At 39.3% G+C, this 16,125-nt stretch overlaps 1 non-coding gene across 1 annotated transcript; it reads left to right on the top strand.

The window, feature by feature from the left end:
* The first annotated feature begins 9,280 nt into the window (after positions 1 to 9,280).
* Positions 9,281 to 9,387, top strand: LOC141593704 (small nucleolar RNA R71). Its single transcript, XR_012521773.1, has one exon. It is a non-coding gene; the product is annotated as a small nucleolar RNA R71 (small nucleolar RNA).
* Positions 9,388 to 16,125: the final 6,738 nt, after the last annotated feature.

The following is a 16,125-nucleotide window of genomic DNA, read 5'->3' as shown; positions in this document are numbered from 1 at the left end:
GAATGAATAAAATAAGGAATTGTGAGTTGGGTAGGGTTTGGTGATAGAAGAAAGAAATGAATAATTAGGAATTAAATAAGGAATTGTGAGTTGGGTGGGGTTTGGTGATATGAGAGAGGAATGAATAAAATAAGATTAAAAGTTTCCAAAAAAAAGAAAGGGGAAAAAAACCTAAATAATCCGTTTAAATCCGTTTAAGGAAATAGAGAAGAAAATGGTGAATAGGAGGGAGTATAAAATTTAATTTACGGAGTAGAATGACAAGAAAATCTAACATGAAAAAACCTTTAGAGAGCAGGTTTTTTATTTTTATTTTTGGTACATATTGAGCATGAGGAGATTACCATGTTGTGATTTTGGTGTGAAAAATCATGTCATGGTCATTCACTTTTGCTTAGCGGGCTTTATATAATAAGGAAATTCTTTTAAAAAGAATGGTTTGTTCATACGAAACTTTTTATTTTGAGAAATTGTCGAAAAAAAGGGGAAAGTTATTGGTCATTTAGTCATTTGTTACTAGGAAATAGTCAAGTAAGTTTGACTATGTAATAAAGCAATTTAATAAGATGATGTAGTGACGGGTCTTGGACGAATAAGACGTTTAAGAATTGAACTATCGATCTCAAGTTATATTATGAGTAATACATTTACTAGGAGTATTTACTAGATCTCATAAAACTAATCCGACCATAATAAGTTTATCCATATCCAACTAGTGCACTAGTTCCCAAAAGAGAGGTCGAACTTGTCCTGCAACTCTTAATTAACTTGAGCGCCAAACTCCATTTAATATGAGCCAAATGTTTTTTTTTTTTTCATTATCCTTGAATAACTTTATAATAACACACTTAAAAAATAGCCAAATCCAAAATGTCCAACCCAACATTTTGGGATAGGTATGCATGCATGCATATAAGACGTTTTTTTGAAGAGCGCCTTAACTCAAACATCAGTAAGGATCATAAATGCCGTTTGGTGTTTCGTTACGTATCTCACTTCATACATATTCTGACACATCAACTAATTAATATGTATATTGCATATTTTATTCTTGCAACTAGTGATCTGTCAGAAGATAAATAGAGTGAGATACAGAATGAGACATAAAATTGGGACAGGGAATCCTTACTGCTCAAACATGCCAGAAAATAAAAAAAAAGGTGAATGTAGAGAACATTATTTTGTATAAGAAGGGTCAAAATTAATAAAACAATTTAGTATATATATACTTGGTAGCACTTAAATAACATTATTGGGTCTAATTTGTATCCTAGTCCGAGTTCGTACATAATTGCTTTTACTTTTAAAAATTTAATCCATCATTATTTTAGTTATCGTTATAATATTAACATTATGTTTGTGAAATTATGTACCTGAAAAAAAAAAGTGAAAATATAAATTAATATAAAATTTAATTTACGGAGTAGAGTGACAAGAAAATCTAACATGAAAAATCTTTTGTGAGCATGAGATTTTTTATTTTTATTTTTGGTACATATTGAGCATGAGGAGATTACCGTGTTTGTGATTTTAGTGTGAAAAATCATGTCACACGGTCATTCACTTTTGCTTACCGGTCTTTATATAATAAAGAAATTCTTTTGAAAAAAAATGGTATTTTTATACGAAATTTTTATTTTGAGAAATTGTCGAAAAAAAGGTGAAAATTATTAGTCATTTGTCACTAGGAAATAGTCGAGTAAGTTTGACTATATAATTTTGAGAGACCGTCTCTCTAAAACATTATACCCATTTTGGTTCGATTCACTCATATACCGATATGCCATAGACCACTACATAATCCACCTATTTACCTTATTCCGGTATTCAGTCAATCTATATGGGTTCGGTCCAATACTCCAATCTAATCCTTCCGTCTTTATCATTTATTTACTTTTTTAATTTGGAAATATTTTTCATAATTTATTTGATCATCCACCTATCTTCATTTACTTGTCATTCAACAATTATATCTATAAATAATCTACTTCTTTTTGCTTTATCCATGTGTAAGAGTGCCCAAAACCACAAATGAATAAATAAAAACAAATAATCGAAATGAAGAGATTACTTCAAAGTTCAATCCAAAACCTAACTGATATTAAACATCCTTATGATTGCAGTTAACTGTCATTTAGGCACAAGTCATAGTACTCCATTGTATGTGGTCACTAGTCACTCAGTCTTTAAATCTCTTTTAAGGTAGGGTATTCGTCTTAAATTTAAAATAGGTTAAATATTTATCCATTTTAAGCTTATAAGACAAATTCGTTATTTTTTTTTTATATTCTGTTTTTGTTGTCTTCTTCATACTACTAAATCCGTCTTAAACTTAAGATAAATATCCGTCATAAATGAGAATTTGTGCTAGTTCTTATGAAATAATTGGAGCAGGCTTGACTATGTAATAAAGCAATTTAATATTATAAGACGATTATAAGTTTACGACGAGTCTAGGACGAATACAAGTTGAGACATTTAAGAATTGAATTATCAATCTTAATTTGTGTAATTTATATCACAAATTCTCATTTGAGATGGTATATCCGTTACAAGTTTTCGATGGATTAAATATTATTCATATGGTAAATAAAACAAAAGTAAAATCTCTATGGAGTAGCATTTTGTTTTGTCCTAATAACTGGTGTTCTTCGTTTAACCTGAGCAGTTAACTCCATCTGAGTCGAGTCAAATGTCTTTTGCCGCATATTGATCATTATCCATGTATATAATAACAACACACGTGAAAAAGAACCAAATTCGAAATGATCCAACCTAAGCCAACTTCTTACAAATCCAAAAAGGTAAAACAATCACATCTGAATTGACTGGACCAGCATCCGACACAAGCCTATCTATTGACCCTTTTATTGGTTTTAATATCCATTAATCAAATTAATCAGATATATCTTATATATGGACTCATGGAATACTAGCTATAAATGTAGTATATGAACATAAATAAGAAAAATGAGATGGTGTCACCGGGTGGTACTCAAAGCGTCATCGGGATATTATCATAAATTATGTAGCTATTTTCATTCCCCTCCTTAAAATTCGAATTCCAAACTAATTTAAAGGGTAGTTTAGGAACTTGAACTTACATAACTAACTATAGTTTTATTATTGTTTAATTATTGTTTTATTTTTAATTATCGTTTTATTGTAATTGAATAGATATAAATTTATTGTTTTATTTATTGTTTTATTTTAATAACTAATTTAATTATTGTTTTATTTAAATTGAATAGATATAAAATTACATGTCTAACCTTACAACTTCTGCTCAAAAACGAAAATTTAGATTTTATTTTTTATTTGTTCATCTTTCTTTAATTAGGGTTGCACCGAGATTCGGTATCACCGGGTATCAGGTAGCCGCCTATCACCATCCTAAAAGCAACTACTTAAAATTGGTATATTATTATTTATTAATGAAGTTAGAATTAAATTTGTTGTGTTAAAAGAGAGTTTTTTTTTAGGGAAAAAAAGAAAAAACTATTTTTATATAAAGATAGAAAATTTAAAAGTGAACATATACGGTATACATATTCATTATTCACCCATATGAATGTGCTAAAAGCAATTTTAGGGGGCGTTTGTTTCGCGCATGGGTATGGGTTTGGAATCAGGAATCATACCTGGGTGGTATTGGTTTGGAACTTCATTCCTCATACCTTGCGTTTGTTTCAATTGTACGCGGTATGAGTTTGAAACTAAGTAAACGTTGAAATATGTAAAATCCATAACTTTAAATAATAATTTTAACACATAAAATCGTGAAAATAAAGATTTAATCAAATAATTATATGGTGAATGAGGAGTGGCTGGAGTTATTTCCGTATGCAAGATTAATTCATATGGACCGTGAGTGGTCAGATCATGCTCCAATTAAGCTGCTGTGGGATGGTAGGCCGAGGGAGGAGGTGGGGAGTAGGAGATTATTTCGGTTCGAGCAAGTTTGGGTTGGGGAGGATGGCTGTGAGGAAACAATCAAAAGGGCATGGGATGGGGGTGATATGGACTTGTTTGGTGTGCTGAGCAGGTGTGCGACGGAGTTAAATAAATGGAAGGGTATAAATATTGGAAAGATATTGCGTGATCTAAGGGTAAAGAGGAGGCGGCTTAAGGTGTTGAATGAAGGGGGGAGGGGGAGGCTAATGGTGGAGGAGCGAAGGAGAGTGTCGAAGGAGATTAATAGGCTGTTATGTCAAGAGGAAATTTTTTGGAGGCAGAGGTCGAGGGCGGTGTGGCTTAAGGAGGGGGATCGCAATACGAAATTTTTCATCGAAAGGCAACTCAGAGGCGGCAGAAGAATCAGATTACTAAGCTTGTTGATGGAAATGGATTAGTATGGGAGGGGGACGAGAAGGTTGCGGAAGTGGCGAATGATTATTTCAAAGAGTTGTTTACTGCACAGCAATCTTATAGTCTGGGTAGTGAGTTAGATGGAGTTACGGGGCGTGTGAGTGAGCAGAGGAATGCTGGATTACGAGTTGAATACACTGAGGAAGAGGTTGTCGAGGCCTTGAGGCAAATGCATCCGCTGAAAGCGCCGGGTCCAGATGGGATGAATGGGCTTTTTTATCAGACTTACTGGCATATTGTTGGCCCTTTGGTTACTAAGACTGTGCTTAATATTCTTCGAGGTCAGCCGATGCCGGAAGGTATTAATCATACTCATATTGTTCTTATTCCAAAAAAGAAAGCTCCGGATAAGATGACAGAGTTTAGGCCAATTAGTCTTTGCAATGTTGTCTATAAGATAGTTTCTAAAGTCTTAGCTAATAGATTGAAAGTGTTTCTTGGGGACATTGTTTCTGAGAACCAGAGTGCTTTTACGCCAGGTAGGCTCATCTCGGATAATATACTGGTAGCCTTTGAGATTTTTCATTATATGAAAAATAGTAGAAGTAGTGGTGGATACATGGCTCTAAAGCTTGACATGGCTAAGGCTTATGATAGAGTAGAGTGGCATTTTTTGGAGGTGGTGTTACGACGTATGAGTTTTGATCATGGCTGGGTTGATCGGGTGATGGAGTGTGTGTCATCTGTCTCTTTTTCCGTGCTAATTAATGGTAGGCCATCATCGTGTTTTCGACCAAGCCGAGGTTTACGTCAGGGAGATCCTTTGTCTCCGTATCTATTTATTCTGTGTGCTGAAGTGATGTCGGCTATGATTCGAAGTGCGGTGGAGAGGGGAGTGCTACATGGTCTTCGGGTTGCCCCTAGAGCTCCAGTGATCTCGCATTTGCTTTTTGCTGATGATAGCATTTTATTTGTTAAGGCTAATGAGAGGGAGGCTCGGGAAGTAAAACGAATTCTAAATGTGTATGAAAAGGCGTCGGGTCAGAAGGTTAGCATGGAGAAAACGACGGTGTCTTTTTGTAAAGGCACAAGTGGAGACAGACGGAGCCAAGTTACAGGTATTCTGGGGGTTAGAGAGGTGCGTGAGCAAGAGCGATATCTTGGTTTACCTACAGTTGTGGGACATTCGAAGAAGGTCTTGACGGCTATCATTCGAGACAAGCTTAGCCGAAAATTATCTGGGTGGCGGAGGATGCTTCTATCCAAGGCGGGTCGGGAGGTGTTGATAAAGGCAGTAGCCCAATCTATTCCGACTTATGCGATGAGTATTTTTAAGCTTCCAGGTAATTTTTGTGATGAGTTGCGTTCGATGGTCTCTAGATTTTGGTGGGGCTCGAATAATGGTAAGAAGAAGATCCCGTGGATTGCGTGGCGTAAATTGTGTGAGGCAAAGCCGTTGGGGGGGTTGGGTTTTCGTGAGTATGGTAAGTTTAATATGGCGATGTTGGGAAAACAGGGATGGAGGCTTATGACGAATGAGAATTGTTTGATGTCTAGAGTATTAAAGGGTAAATATTTTCCGGAGGGAAACTATATGGAAGCGGAGTTAGGGACGAATCCAAGCTATACATGGAGAGGGATTTTTGAAGCTAAGGAGGTGTTGAAGTTGGGGCTTAGGAGGCGAATAGGAAATGGACAGGGTACTCGGGTTTGGGGGGAGCCGTGGGTACCAGGTACTCAGACTGGACTAATTATTACTGCAAGGGGTGGGGCGAGGGATGATATGAAGGTGGCGGAATTGATGGTGGAGGATGGGAGTCGTTGGGATGATGAGCGGGTGCGTGGGCTATTTCTGCCATTTGAGCAAGAAAGGATACTAAATATTCGCATAAGCATGTCAAGACCTGAAGACAGTTGGTACTGGATGTATGAGAAGGATGGGGAATTTTCGGTGAAGTCGGCATATCGGCTTCTTGCTGATGCAGGGAAGGAGGGGCCGGGACAGTCGGATGGGTCGAAGGAGAGGTGGATTTGGAATTGTATTTGGCAGATGAAGGTGTTACCGCGGGTCAGAATATTCATGTGGCAGCTCTGTAATGATGCATTGGCGACAAGGGCTAATATTGTGGCTCGGTTAAGGGTTGGTGAGGAGGTATGCCCTTTGTGTTTGGGGGATAAGGAGACTAGTATTCACCTTTTTAAGGAATGTAGGGAGTGTGTGGCGGTGTGGGATAGTATGGGCTTAGAAGGGGTAATGGATGGTCGGCGTGATAAGGTCCGGGATTGGTTGGAGGATGTGATGCGGGCCATGGATGTACGGGATAGGGAGGATTTTGCAGTTGGCTGTTGGGCGGTATGGGAAGGGCGGAATAAGCTTGTGTTTGAGAATGAGGATTGGATAGTTAGTCGAGTGGTACAACGGGCGAGGGAGTTGTTGCTTGAAATGAGAGAGTGTGAGGGTGGCGGTGAAGTAGGAAGCCGTGGGATGATGGAGGGAGGCAGATGGGTCGTGCCAAGGGAGGGGGAGGTGAAAATAAATGTTGATGCAGGGGTGTTTGATGGTTTGGGGAGTGGTGTGGGTGTTGTGTGTAGAGATGAGGCGGGTGCTGTGAAGTGGGGTATTACGGTACAAAGACGGGAACTCCTAGAGCCAGTGGAAGCGGAAGCAGTTGCAATATTGACTGGATTGCAGGAAGCATGTAATGCCGGATTAAAATCTGTGATGATGGAGAGTGATTGCGCTACAGTTATACATGATTTGAAGCAGAAGCGGAAGGGGAGTGATATACGATTAATTTACCTCTAATTCCCTCTTTCTTTTATGCATACCGACTCATATCGAGTCGGTTTCGGGTGTTTTTCCTTGCATATTGTGCCCAATACCCGTACTTGTTACCGTGTGTGTCCTTTTGTAGGAAACGACCTAAGTATGGAGAAATTGGGGCAAGAAAGGCACCCCATTGCCTTTACATGAAGAAGAGGGGAAGAAATGGTGAAGAGTGTGTTTTTTGCGAGAGGCCGGACCTGGTCTGCCACCGGCAAAACACACCCCTGAGAATCACTTAAGATTTTGAAGAAAAGCTGAGGAATGTGCTTTGTCGGCAGGCCGGCAACCGGTCCACCGGTAAAGCACAGCAAATGGAATTAATTGAAGATTTTGGTGAAAAACAAGCTTGGCCTCGCTGCCGGTAGGAGCACCGGCAGCCGGTCAACCGGCATTACGCACCATAAAGAAGAAGTAGAAGTCCTGAAGAGTGTGTTTTGCCGGGCAGGCAAGCAACCGCCCACCGCAAAACACAGATGCCAGCTATTTTTAAATCTTTGCGGTTTTGCGGTAGGAGCACCTATTGCCGGTGCACCTGAAAACGCAGAGACGGGATTTGGGCTTTTCTTCCTTTTTCTTCCTAATCTTGTACAAGCCTATAAATACCCCCTCTTAAACTCTTTTGTACACACAACCCTAGATCCAGAATTTTTACCCTTTCAAGCTTTAAACTTTCTTAATCTCTTTGTTAATCTTTCCTTAATTAGAGAAGTTCTTCAATCAATTAGTGATTGAATTTGGGTTTGTAAGAAGATTGAAGGATTTCCTTCTTTATTATTTCTATCCAAATTCCTCTTTCACTATTTTGTTGGTATTAATTCTCTCCCTATTTTCATTTGTTTACATTTTTGTTCTTCTTTTATGTTTGTTTGATTGTTTATGTTAAGATTGTTGGTGTTGTTTGTTTGTTGTTGTTAATTTCATCATTGTTTATCTTTTCATTGTTCATCTTTCCTTTGTTTCTCTTTCATTTGTTCTTCCTTGGGTAGTTGTCCTCAAAGACTTAATCTTTGAGTTGATTTGGTTAAAGATTGTGTCTTTAGGTTTAATCACTCTTGTTATTAGATTAAATCATCTTTCCTTTACACCTATTGTTAGATTGTTGCATGTTTAGAAGTGAATTTCATCTTCCCACCATGTTTGTGACCAAAGTTTCCATCTTTATTGTCTATTTTACAATTAGGACCATGATTAGTGAGTAGTCTCCCACTAGGGCTCGGTTTGACCCAACATGAGTAATTTCACTAATTGAATTTCATAAAGGCTAATTATTTGGGGAAATTGGTGAGGGTAGGTTAGAGGATTGACTTGGTTTAAGGGTTGACTTTTGGGTAGTGTTTACTTACGACCCTTGACCACCAACGAGAGTTGGTTAGGTTGTGATTTGGATACCCGAGATTTGACCCTATTGTTGACCTTGGTTGAGACCGAAAGGGAGAACCGGGGTAGAACACCTCTAATCTAGCGTTTGAAATCGACCCTCGAGAGAGGGAGTGGGATGACCCGGGAATTGACGGGGCTTAATGACCTTAGCAAATATTGGACTACCTTGGGAATAATGCATGTTTTTGGGGTAGTCGGGTATTGAGTTAGGGATTCCGACCTTCGAACCCGAGAGGGGGGTTGGTGGGTAGCACTAGTGTCCTATTTCGAACCCGAGAGGGGGGTCTTAGGCGAATTAGAGTCGTCACCTCCTCACCTAACTACCCTTGTGATTAGCCTAGAGATTTGATTGTGTGGAATTACGATTTGTTTGGGAAGAACCGAGTCTTAGGTTTTTAATCATTTGATTTACATCTATTTATTTTATCTTGCTCTTTCTTCTATTTCTTTATTTAGTTGTTTTACCTTGTTGTTGGTAGCTTTAGTATAACCTTCTCCCATTATTGTTGACTTAGCTAAACCATAGAGTTAAAACGATTAGTAATCTTCCTAGCTCCTTGTGGGATCGACCCTTAATAGTGTACAACGATAAAATCGTGCACTTGCGAGGTATAGCTTGATACCATCAAGTTTTTGGCAATAAGCTCTTTCGCCGTCTTGTGGTCTATCTTATCCAAAGCTCCCTTCCCCGAGCCGGAATCAAGGTTCATCTTCATCTCATTGTTTAACCCTTCATAGAAATTGTTGATGAGCTCATCATCTCCAATACCGTGGTGAGGACATAGCCTTTGGAGGCCCTTGTACCTCTCCCATGCTTCATAAAGGGTCTCATCTTCTTGTTGGGTGAACCCTTGGAGCTCACTCTTGATTCTTGCGGTTCATTGGGGTGGGAAATACTTGTTGAGAAAAGCCTTAGAGACATCATCCCAAGTCCGAAGAGAGTCGGGTTCACAACTTTTAAGCCATTCCTTGGCACTTCCCCTCAAAGAGTAAGGGAAAAGCCTAAGGCGTACGGCATCTTCCGTGACTCCATTGGCCTTGAACATGTCACAACTATCCAAGAACTCGTTGAGATGCTCGTTGGGGTTTTCGGTGGCTCCCCCTCCGAATTGGTTCCCTTGGACAAGTTGTAGCAAGGTGGCTTTCACATCAAAATTGTTGGCTTGAATGGGTGGCTTCACAATACTTGGATTCACCACCTTTTTCGGAGCCAAGTTATCTCTCATTGGAACCGCGACCATTGTTACTTCCGTTTCCGGTGTTGCAAAAGGATTTTCGAAAGTTTCAAAGACCCGTGGTCCTTCTTGAAGGTTCTCAATTACTGGATTTTCTTGAGGAATCGGTGTTTCTATAAGCCCTCTTCTACGGAGTGAATTTAGTCTTCTCGCGGTTGCTTCGATCTCGTGGTCAATCGGGCGTATTGGTTGACCTCTTCGAGCTCTCCTAACCATGCAAAAAGTCCTACACACTCAAGAGAGGGATTAGTAACAAAAGACTTAGTCTAAACAAGAACGAAAACAATTAATATCTAGCCGAACTCCCCGGCAACGGCGCCAAAAACTCACCAACCACCACCATGGCAATTTCAACAAGGGGAGGCCTCCTCCTCGGGTCAACCTACTTATCCACCCTTACCTCCGTCTCTCACCGAATGGATGGAGAGGATGGACATTGCCACGGCAAAGGCCGCTAGTGAGAGGGACGTGTTGGGGAGAAAGTTGGACCGGATATACTATGATCAAGCTACCGGTACTTATCCCATCTATGATGATTTTTGTCGACGGGAATACGTGGGTTATGAGCACCCTCACCCCTCCTACTTCACTTGGCCCGATGGGAACTACTCGAGAGAGGATGGGAGTATGGTCCGCGGAGGTCTTAACCTCCAACCGGACTACTTTGCGCGACCCGTTTTCCCGCCTATGCCCGAGTCTAGACCGGAGGGGCATGAGGCCCAATGGTTTGGGGGAGTTCGGCCCTATTTTGCTAGTGATGCGGGTGCGTCGGGATCCGGTGGTGGTTTCACGGGAGGTGATGGAGGTGTGATGAACATGAGTGGAGACTTCACGGGAGGTCTTATGGGTGCCGGCGGTAGTGGAGGTAACTTCACCTTCAACCCCGAGGATTTAGTCCAAGGCTCCGATCTAAATACCGGAGATGATATCAATGATGAAGATTTTGATGATGTGATGGGGTCTTAGTCCCAAGAGGCCGAGTTGATGGCCTATTATTACTCCCTTTTCAAATCCAAAACCTTTGGTATGCTCCTTACAATCAATCCAAATGACAAGTATGATCTCTCCCTTTTATCCAAATCTCTTCTTCACGTTTAATTTTCGCATGCATTTAGTTGATAAATCATTTAGTTGCATCATATAGGATTGCATTAGATTTCAATTTTGTAATATATTGTCACATTTAGTAATTGCATTCACTTAGCATAATTTGCATTGTCATTTCAATTATGCATATAGAATAGAGCATGCATTGCATTTTCAAAGTAAAAAAAAACCAACTAAAAAATTGAAAAATGACAAAAACCACCAAAAACATGTTATTTTCTTTCACTAAAATGCCCTCCCATGTCTATAAATAAGTGTGGGGAGGGCCTAAAAAAAAAACAAAAACATGCTTTTAATTTGAATTCCCTCCACACATTTATTTCCATTTGGAAGTAATGTAAATAAATAAGTGTGGGGAGGGAGTTCTCATATCAAAAACCCAAAAATATGTCCTTTTAATTTTTCAAAACCAAAAATCACAAAAATATGTTATTTTCCCTTTGAAAAATAAAAAAATCAAAAAAAATATGTTCGTTTCTTTTTCCTATTCACTCCCTATGCTTTTGTCCATTGAGGACAATGTACATCTCAAGTGTGGGGAGGGAAATATCACTCTTGTGAATATTTGTATATATATGTGAATGCTTGTAAATTTAAGAGAATTCAAGAAAATGCCTAAAAATTGAAAAATTTCTGAAAAATTCAAAAAAATTGCATTGTATATATATGTTTTGTCTAATCTTTTGGCTTGGCGCATTGACCACTTGAGGCAAAAGGGAGCTAGAAGACCGCTTGGTATAATCCTTCCTATCTCTTGCTCCTTTTACTATTCTTTCTTTTTGGTATCTTGCATACTTTGAAGGAGAATGGGAATTTTGTTGCTTTGGGTGTCTCCTTGGGAGACCGTTTGGAATTTTGGTGTTGATGTGCTGCTAGCTTTAGCCAATTTGTTGCACGTTTCATTTCATGTTTGTTTAAATTTCCGCATGCATTTGTTCACATGTAAATACTTGTTGCATTTCTTTCTTTTGCATTTGAGTTTGTAAATAAGCTTTTAAGGAAGAGCATGGTCAAAGGAAGGGAACCAAGTACCCCCATGATGAACTAATGTGCCCAATTGTGCCTTTCCCCTCCTCGTGACTCGCGCCCGTGGCCTCTTAGTTAGCCGAGGAAGGAGGGCTTGACCAACGAGTTTAGACCGATCTTGTGAGACCTAGGGCCGTAGACTAGACCTTTGACTCGACTCAACTACTCAAAGGTAAGGGTAGAGCCTCCTAGGGCGGGTACATTCATACCCCGCCCTCATCTAGGTTCGAGAGTAGGTCTCCTCGCGAGGCGTGTCACATCATTACGCATAAGTGTGTCGCATCGTCCTTAGATCATGAAATTGCATTACATTTTTGTGTATATGATATGAAGCAAAAATCAGTTTATATGAACCTCACATAGCCAAATAGCCTTGTTTTATTCCCTACATTGTTTCCGTTTTTGATTCACCCCCTTGAGCTTAGCCCTTTTCATTTGGCAAACCCACCTAGATAGCTACATTCCCATAACCACCCTTCCTTAATCAAGAATTGGTCGGTTTTTGTAGTTGTGTTGTAGGAGGTGATTTGGGACATTGTGATGGATAGTATACATATCCATTTGGGTCGGAATTTGGTATGATTTGGCTTTATATACAAATAAGAGGTTTTGAAAAAAAAAAAAAAAAAAAAAAAAAAAAAAAAAAAAAAAAAAAAAAAAAAAAAAAAAAAAAACAAACAAAATAGAAAAGTGAAAAAGTCATGAAAAATCAAAAAAATGAGTTATGTTGTATATATTTGTTTGTTGTCAAGAAAAAGAAAAAGGCAAGCAACACCCCTACTCATCATTTAAAGGGGTAGAAAAAGCCGTTGCTAAATAAAAAGGGGCAAATTGATGTTTTTCCAAAGATGAGTCGGGTTTACACATTTTTTGCATGGCTTGGAAACCGAGTCGGTGTTACGGTGTAGACGTTACCATTTGTTGAAATAAAAGGAGTTTTAGCGAATTTTTCCTACTTGAGTTAGGTTTATGCAATTTTTGCATAGTTTTGGTCATCATTGCTATGTTAGGGCATAGACGTGTCTCATGTGTTGCAATAAGAGATGGGATGTGATGTGTCGACGATTCTTGATTTGAGCCCCACATATCCAAACGGTGCTTGCACCAATCCCGTTTCGACCTTCTCCTTAGCCCCGTTGTAACCCTTGCTTCATGTTTTGTGCATTTTCCCGTAGTTTGCATTTCATAGGACATAGGACGGTGTTACACATTAGATTGCGGGCACGTTTTCGCTAGTCGAGTTAGTTGAGTGATTTTGGTTACTTTTGGTCACAAAAATCACCTTGTTCTTTCATTGAGTGACGAGTGAAAACCGTGAGGATGTCGTTGCCTTGGTCTCCTTAGTCATGGGCCCTTTGGTTGAATCTTGTGTCGGTTTTGTAATTCTCGGCGGACTTGTCATTTCTTCCCTTTCCCCGCTCTTGAATTAGTTTCTTGAGCATTGGCCACACAAGGGTTGCTTTTGTCACAATTAGGGGGTTGGCACCTCAATTGGCACTTCTGAGACGGTACTCCCGACTGAGACCATGTTTTGTTGTTTGAAAAATCCGACCACTTAGATGAGGAAAGTGGATCATTTTGTTAGATGCATTCTATTTGTTGATTACGTGCTTTCATGATGAATGTGTCGAAAGTTTTGTAGCAAGACCCAACTTGCCTTGCAATAGGGCGCTCTCCCCTCATGAGTGTCAAATTGTGAGTTGAAGGGGCGTTGAGTGCGCTAATACTCGATCGGCTTAAGTAGTAGTTTAGTTGGGTGATGCTTATATTGTGCATCCACTCTTCATATCCATCATAATAATGCTTTGTACATTTGGTTTTGGGACTTACTCGGGGACGAGTAAGACTTAAGTGTGGGGAGGTTTGATATACGATTAATTTACCTCTAATTCCCTCTTTCTTTTATGCATACCGACTCATATCGAGTCGGTTTCGGGTGTTTTTCCTTGCATATTGTGCCCAATACCCGTACTTGTTACCGTGTGTGTCCTTTTGTAGGAAACGACCTAAGTATGGAGAAATTGGGGCAAGAAAGGCACCCCATTGCCTTTACATGAAGAGGAGGGGAAGAAATGGTGAAGAGTGTGTTTTTGCAGAGGCCGTGGCCGGTCTGGCCACCGGCAAAACACACCCCGAGAATCACTTAAGATTTTGAAGAAAAGTGAGGAATGTGCTTTGCCGGCAGGCCGCAACCGGTCCACCGGTAAAGCAAGCAAATGGAATTAATTGAAGATTTTGGTGAAAAACAAGCTTGGCCTCGCATTGCCAGAGGTAGAGCAGAAGCAGCCGGTCAACCGGCATTACGCACCATAAAGAAGAAGTAGAAGTCCTGAAGAGTGTGTTTTGCCGGCAGGGCAAGCTAAGAACCGCCCACCGGCAAAACACGGATGCGGCTATTTTTAAATCTTTGCACGGTTTTGCGGTAGGAGCACCCTGCTGCGGTGCGACAAGCAAAACGCAGCAGACGGGATTTGGGCTTTTCTTCCCTTTTTCTTCCTAATCTTGTACAAGCCTATAAATACCCCCTCTTAAACCCTTTTGTACACACAACCCTAGATCCAGAATTTTTACCCTTTCAAGCTTTAAACTTTCTTAATCTCTTTGTTAATCTTTCCTTAATTAGAGAAGTTCTTCAATCAATTAGTGATTGAATTTGGGTTTGTAAGAAGATTGAAGGATTTCCTTCTTTATTATTTCTATCCAAATTCCTCTTTCACTATTTTGTTGGTATTAATTCTCTCCCTATTTTCATTTGTTTACATTTTTGTTCTTCTTTTATGTTTGTTTGATTGTTTATGTTAAGATTGTTGGTGTTGTTTGTTTGTTGTTGTTAATTTCATCATTGTTTATCTTTTCATTGTTCATCTTTCCTTTGTTTCTCTTTCATTTGTTCTTCCTTGGGTAGTTGTCCTCAAAGACTTAATCTTTGAGTTGATTTGGTTAAAGATTGTGTCTTTAGGTTTAATCACTCTTGTTATTAGATTAAATCATCTTTCCTTTACACCTATTGTTAGATTGTTGCATGTTTAGAAGTGAATTTCATCTTCCCACCATGTTTGTGACCAAAGTTTCCATCTTTATTGTCTATTTTACAATTAGGACCATGATTAGTGAGTAGTCTCCCACTAGGGCTCGGTTTGACCCAACATGAGTAATTTCACTAATTGAATTTCATAAAGGCTAATTATTTGGGGAAATTGGTGAGGGTAGGTTAGAGGATTGACTTGGTTTAAGGGTTGACTTTTGGGTAGTGTTGACTTACGACCCTTGACCACCAACGAGAGTTGGTTAGGTTGTGATTTGGATACCCGAGATTTGACCCTATTGTTGACCTTGGTTGAGACCGAAAGGGAGAACCGGGGTAGAACACCTCTAATCTAGCGTTTGAAATCGACCCTCGAGAGAGGGAGTGGGATGACCCGGGAATTGACGGGGCTTAATGACCTTAGCAAATATTGGACTACCTTGGGAATAATGCATGTTTTTGGGGTAGTCGGGTATTGAGTTAGAGATTCCGACCTTCGAACCCGAGAGGGGGGTTGGTGGGTAGCACTAGTGTCCTATTTCGAACCCGAGAGGGGGGTCTTAGGCGAATTAGAGTCGTCACCTCCTCACCTAACTACCCTTGTGATTAGCCTAGAGATTTGATTGTGTGGAATTACGATTTGTTTAGGAAGAACTGAGTCTTAGGTTTTTAATCATTTGATTTACATCTATTTATTTTATCTTGCTCTTTCTTCTATTTCTTTATTTAGTTGTTTTACCTTGTTGTTGGTAGCTTTAGTATAACCTTCTCCCATTATTGTTGACTTAGCTAAACCATAGAGTTAAAACGATTAGTAATCTTCCTAGCTCCTTGTGGGATCGACCCTTAATAGTGTACAACGATAAAATCGTGCACTTGCGAGGTATAGCTTGATACCATCAGGGAGAGGATTGCTTTTCTTAATTTATGAGGATATCTATTTGCTTTGTAATAGTTTTGATAATATTATTTGGCCTTGGGCGCGTAGGACAGCTAATAAGGTCGCTCATAACTTTGTTCATGTGTTACCATGGGTGGAGGGTAGGCGTAGGTGGGAGCATGATTTTCCTCTTAATGTTGCTAATGCTGTAGCTGCGGATTTACAAGTTATGAATTAATTACCCTTTGTGGGATTTCAAAAAAAAAAAAAAAAAAAAAAAAAAAAATTGTATCAAATATTTCATTTTCAATATGTTATAATATTTATTTTCATATTT

Source organism: Silene latifolia, chromosome 7 (genome assembly GCF_048544455.1).
Source record: "Silene latifolia isolate original U9 population chromosome 7, ASM4854445v1, whole genome shotgun sequence".
NCBI classification, from domain to species: domain Eukaryota; kingdom Viridiplantae; phylum Streptophyta; class Magnoliopsida; order Caryophyllales; family Caryophyllaceae; genus Silene; species Silene latifolia.
This window is presented reverse-complemented; position numbering and strand designations above follow the sequence as displayed.